A 6,748-nucleotide genomic window follows, 5' to 3' on the forward strand; every position below is an offset into this window, starting at 1 on the left:
AAAAAAAAAAAAAAAAAACTCAATCATGGCAGGAACAGACAATCTTAACAAATAAACAATCTAGATGATGCATGAATTCTAGAAATTTTCCAGGTTACATTATTTGAGGTTAAGAAATGGTGTTTAACAATTGCAAATTTAGTATCCTCAAATTTCATGTGTAGCTACAGACCAACTCGAAGACTGTGAATGTCTTAGTACGGTCTTTTCCGAAGGGGAATTGTTTCTGCTCTCCAAATGAGGAGAGAATGGAGAGAAAGGTGGAGAGGAGTAACCAGGAGAATATGGCTCCTCAAACTGTATCCTAAAGAGACCATCTTCAATGCTGTGCTAATCCAACCAGACATGGCCTTGGGTCATTTTTCAATTACCACTTGATAAATAACTTGAATTAAAGATGCAGCACATCTTGAAGAAAAGATGCTTTCCCAATCAATAAGGAGCTATTTTCACTGAAGTACACTGATTTAAGAGTGAAATATGAGCTTCAGGAAAAACAGGAATGGCAGAATTTGAATCTTGAATAATTTAAATTAAAGTTTTCTATTACATAAAACATTGTCTTTGTAAAAGAAGCAATTCTCAGTGGTTTCTCCACAATATAAATAGGGAAGCAGTAATGATTTTATGCCGCTTATTTTACAATAGTGCGTTACTTTTCAACTTAAGAATTGTCATCAAAGAAAATTCTTTCTTCCAATCAAATTGATTTAAGAGATAAATCTTCTGAACTTAAAGTATTCAGACTTTACCCATAATCAGTTTTGCATTTTTATAACAGTGAATGAGAGATGAAATGGACATAAAATCACCTTGCTGTTGTGGTTTTATATTTCTTAATTTTACTGATACCATTCAGAATATTAAATTAAAAATAATATTTACTATTGAATGTTCCATGAAGCCCATTGAATTCTGATGAAGAATATGGATGCTGGCATTGCACTGGCGAGGTTGAAGTCAGTGAGGTTATACGACCTTCTTGATGTTGGGCAATAATTTAACTTCTCTCTTCCTCCAGCTCTATGCAAAATGTGAATAATAATAGTACCTACTTTATTCAGAATGATAAAAGCAATAGTCAGATAAAATTGTTAACAGGGGGTTAGTATATAATAAATGTTCAAAAATTGTCAAATATAAAAAAATAGTTTTAATTAATCAGGCCTCTCTACTATCCATAGTTATGTTAGTTTACGATAAACAGATAAAATAGCTAAAGAACTTGAGTTCCCATGTTACAACTGAAAAATACCATTAGTAGTTAGAAAGTACATCGATTTCTGAAAAAATATCTAATGCGGTTATCTTAGGGATACTTTCATATGTTAAATAAGACTTACATTAAATTTTTCAATTTAGTTTTGTTTATATGTCCATAACAATGTCTACTTTTCCTATGTCCTCAAAGTTCAGGAGACTGGAACAGATGAGAGAAAAAAAAACTAAAAATAAAAGCGCAGTAAGTTAGAGTGTTTTTCCCCAGGTATTGCTGCAGATTTGTATCTATACAACACAGAATAAAGTACTAGTTTTAAGCTCAGTACTCTTGACAAAACACTTTCCTGTACATTGTCTTCTCTCCTAGACAGAAAAAGCTAGCTCTAGGGCAGAATAAAGGATGAATAAAGTTCAAAAGAAAAAAAAAAGATATGTTAAAAAAATAATGATAAAAAAATAAGTAGGATAATAAGAATGATAACAAACATAATAACAGTGTCTAATAGAACAGCAACTGCCTATTATAAATCAAGCACTTAACTTACTCCTAAAAACAATTCCCTGAGTTACATATTATTATTACTGTGTATATTTTCAAAAAAGCAAAATTAAATTCTTATGATTGAAATAAGCATATATTATCAGAATAGAACTAATTTCCAGTTGAAGTCACTCGATGTCAAGTTCTTGGGACAGTGAGACTAAAATCTATTTAAATTTTCCTGATGGAAACATTTATAAACCACTTACCTGTTTAAGCACTCAAGTAGCTATTGAAATACGAAACTGAATAAGGATATGAGGGCATTTTATTTCTCCTGGGAAATGTTTTATTTTCTTTGCTTAAAAGTAAAACTAACAAAAGGATTCTGTGATCTGACTGTAAGATCTGACAAAATCTCAGAGTAGATGTTGCTTCCTTAAGAGATTCTCTGGTGTTCCCATAACACCTGTGAATCTCTCTACGTTGATTCCACACATTCTAGGGTTATCCCTGTCTGACTTCACTCTTAGCCTGTGAAGACAGAAACTGAGCTCATAGTGCTTACCATCAGCATCTTTAACATTTAGCATATTTTCTATATAACACATACATAGTATTTATCCACAGTAAACTACAATCTATGCTACAAAATATATACCTATTGATTTCTCCATCCATTCATCAAATAGGTCTGGGTCACTAAAAATTCAGTTATCTTTTTGTTGCAGTTGTTTTTCATAAGGAATAACTTCTGAGGTGATAGAAAATCTTGAAAGTTTGAGAAGACATAAAACAGGACAATAACTAACAAAATGTGAAAAGAGAAGAAAAAAGTGAGAGAAAGTCCAGAAAAACAAAAGTAGAGATGACGGGAGAAGATTCAGGAAATGTCCTCAGTCTCGGTTAATAGAACGTATTATTTGAATCGAAAATGTCCCAGGTCCTTTATCCTTCTACTTGACATTTTTGAGCCACAGCAGAGGTGAGCTAAGAAGGAATGGAGGACAAACTTCAAAAATTATTACATTGTAGATTTTGGAGTATGCCAATCTGCAACAAAAGTCAACGGTTAGCATGAAGGAAGGCTGTTGGGAAATCAAAACATGATGTTGAGGACCCACCACAGTGAGTGAGAGTCTGAACATACATGATCTGAAATGCTTAATTATTTAAGGAGATCGTTAGGCTAAATCTACACTGCACTTTGCACCCTGTTTTTGAAACATTATTCATATATAGATATTTTAAATATATATTTGCATAATATATATTATATTCATAATATATGATTTATTACTTATTCTAATGTGTATACACATTTAATGTGGACAAAAGTATACAAAGGCTGATTTTATATTTCCTCTGATTTCAGGCGTGAATTTTATGATCAAATACTCTTACACATTTTATTTTCTCTTTTCTTCATGTAATTACCCTGTAAATGCCTAAACCTAATTACTCCTAAATTATGCCAAAAATTCAGGGTATAAGTAGAGCTGTTAAGATTGTTGGGGACCATGGTGAGGATGAGAACATGCTAAAACAGAATCTTACATCTTTTTTTTAAATTCTGAAATTCAAGTTGACAGATGACTTATTATTATATAATACTACTTATATAAGTTTCTATAATATATTAAATGAAATACTTTTCTATGACAGAGCAAGGCTATAGTCCTTATTTTTTTGATCAATGCCTAAGTCTCTTCCCCAGGTAGTAAGCAGCCAGGGCAGGACTGACCTGGACCTGCAGTGGAGTCTGACTGATGACCTTGCCCTTTGCTTATCTGAGATGAAGTTCACAGGGAAACGTAAAACCAAACACGAAAACATCACATAAGTGGATTATAAATGAGAAGGGGCTACGCAACAAACAAACAAACAAACAAACAAACAAACAAAAAACACAAAGAGAAAGCAAATAAAGACTAGATTGATCAGGAAGGAGATACATTTCTCATTAGAGAATGTCACAAGTTCCTTAGAGCAGTTCTGATCCTAAGACCAGGCCACCTGGCATACTTTGCTCTTATTACATTGCTGTCAGGTTGGCTGTGTTATTCTTTTGTTCATATTGTTAATATGAACAGGAAGAAGAGAGTTAAAGATTTTCTTCTGTTTCTACATATTCCAATTTTAGGCTTTTGGATTTGAAATATATTCCCAAAATGCAAAACCAACAAACAGAAACACTGGATATCTATCCTGTGTCACTGGATTTGAAACCATGTATTTAATGTGTCCCTCTCTGCAACTGGGCCCAGTGGACTGAAGTGATCTCTAAGCCTCACAATCATTTTGTTCCTATATGGAATCCACAGAACAAGAATCCTCCCAGGGAAACTGCACTGCATCGATGGGTTTCATCCTGCTTGGATTTTCTGATATTCCCAACTATAAGGACTTCTTTTTGGGGTGTTTCTGATCATCTATGTGATCATTCTGATGGGAAATAGCCTCGTTATTATAATAACCAGGGTGGATTTTTACTTCAGAACCCTATGTATTTTTTCCTTGGAAACCTTTCTTCTTCGGAAATATGCGTCACTCACTGTTCCAAGATTTTGAATAGATCTTTGCAGAGAAAATAGAAAAAAAAATTTTCTGGCTTGTGCAACTCAAATGTATTTCTTTCTGGTCTTGGGAGGCACAGACTGCTTTATTCTGACCATTATGGCTTATGACAGGTATATAGCCATTTGCAACCCATTATTCTACCCTCTCATCATGAACAATTGGCTGTGTATTAAATTGGCAGCTGGCTGTCGGACGACTGGAATTACAGTACACGCAGGGTTCACCTACCAGATCTTCTCTCTACCCTTCTATAGATTTCACCAGTTAAATCACTTTTTCTGTGATGTACCTCTAGTACTTAAGCTTGCCTGTGGGGACACTTTGATGATGGAGATGTTGATTGATGTGGTTATTGTTCTAGTTGTAGCTATTCTTTTTATGTTGATTCTTGGATCTTATGTGAAAATAATCTTGACCATCCTGAAGCTGCCATCAGCAATTGGGTGAGCCAAGGCGTTCCCCCCTTGTTCTTCCATCTCATGGTTGTGGCTTTATTCTTTGGATCAGGCATCATTACATATTTGAGACCAAAGTCCAATCATTTCATAGGAATGGACAAATTTCTTTCTCTTTTTAACACCACCGTGACACTAATGTTTAACACCATAATATATTATCTGAGAAACAAAGATGTTATGGTTGCACTGAAAAAATTCCTACTGAAATGGATTGTTCATGACTATAAAACATAACTCAATAAAATTTGTTTCTTGCTCATCACAGTCTTCCTACATTAATTTTGGTCATTCTCCCCTATTAAGGATGTAAAAACATACCCGTCTTTAGTCAGACAAATACACATCGAAGCCATAATTTCTCAACTCATTCATGAGGATGGAAAAAATTGAGAATTCTAAGTGTGCCAAGTGTTGACAAAGGCATCAAGCTGTTGTTATGCAAATATGTAGCTGGTGAAAGTGTAAAATAGTATAACCACTTTGAAAAACACATGGACAGTTTCCAAAAGGGCTAAACATAACACCTACAACATGATCTAACCGTTTTACTTCTAAATATTAACTCAAAAGAAATTACAATAGATGCTCCACTCAAAAATTTGTTCAATATACATAGTAGCTCTATTTCTGATAACCAAAAATTGAGAAACAATTCAAATTCTATAAGAAATAAATAAATGAACAAAATAAAGCTTGAAGTTCAAGACTATACTGAAAATAAATAACAAACAGTAGAACCTAGGTAAAACTTAAAATCCTTACTGTGAGCAAAGACGTCTGGATAAAGGAACACATTCTGACAGATTGTAAATGATTAATAATAGCTACAGTTATCTGATCTGTGGTTCCCTGTGGTTGGGGTCAAGTAAGGATGGATTATGAAGCTATGTGAGGAAATGTTAGGGATATTGTGAATGTTTGGTATCTTCTTTGTGGCGATGGTTTCAGGAGTGTATATATTTGTTAAATCTTGTTGCATTTGAAATCTCATTAAATCTAGTTGAGTGTTTGTACTCTATTTTCTGTAAATTATGCTTCAGTCACATTGTTAATTTAAAAATAAAAATTATAATGACATTGTATTACAAACAATGTCTAAAAGGCCAAATAAAATACATAACTATGTACCACACATAAATATTCTGTTATTAAATGACCTGTTAAAACTTAAATATAAATGTACATATGTTACAGCACGCTGTAGCGTACTGTTAGTGACCAAAACTGAGGACAGTGTCAGAGTCTGGCTTGATGCTCTCCAAATAGGTTTCTGTGTCTTTGACACACAGTGAACAACATTCTCTAGCCCTCTCACATCTTCGTTAGGCCATGTGATTAGTTCATACAGTGGCGTGTGAGTCTACAGATGCAATGTGTCTCTTCTGTGCTCAGACTCTTAAGGGCGCACTTCTTTCCTTATTTTGCATCTGTCTGTAATTCACAGCTTTCTGAATGCTGACCGAAAATTGTTTTTTGAAATGGGTGTAAGATGCTTAAGACGCTGATAAACCTGAAAAACTGCTTTAATTTTTAATAATATTTAATAATAAAATAATAATTTTTTTTAGTGGTGGTGATATTTAATTAAATAAGGAAATATCCAAATTTTCAGTCTTAATGTGGGATGGACATTCAATTTGTCCCAGTCTGTAAGGAATTGACACAATTCTTGGAGGCAAATCACATGAGCAGTTCTTATTTGTAGATAAGCATGATGGAAACCCCACACAAACCCCATATCAGTAATAATAAAGAGCACAGAGGGCAAATGTAAGAGAAAAACCTGTAGTAAAGAGAAGGAGGCTTAAAATAAAAACAAAAACAAAAACAAAAACACGTCGAATACTCAAAAAACATTAAAACAGGAAAAAACAAATATAATTACTAGTAGAATTATCGTGTGTGATAATGTTACCTCCATACCTGCTTCGACGTAGCTGAAATGGAATAAGTACTTTAGCATAAAGTTTGTTTGTTTTCCGTCTTAAATATTCTTAGTTAAAATGTT

At 33.5% G+C, this 6,748-nt stretch overlaps 1 pseudogene; it reads left to right on the plus strand.

Annotated features, from left to right (window-relative positions):
- The first annotated feature begins 4,013 nt into the window (after positions 1 to 4,013).
- On the plus strand, positions 4,014 to 4,974 carry LOC120613081 (olfactory receptor 10AG1-like; annotated as a pseudogene).
- The last annotated feature ends 1,774 nt before the right edge of the window (positions 4,975 to 6,748 follow it).

The sequence above is a fragment of the Pteropus medius genome, unplaced genomic scaffold (genome assembly GCF_902729225.1).
Source record: "Pteropus medius unplaced genomic scaffold, Ma_sr-lr_union100, whole genome shotgun sequence".
Classification (NCBI taxonomy): domain Eukaryota; kingdom Metazoa; phylum Chordata; class Mammalia; order Chiroptera; family Pteropodidae; genus Pteropus; species Pteropus medius.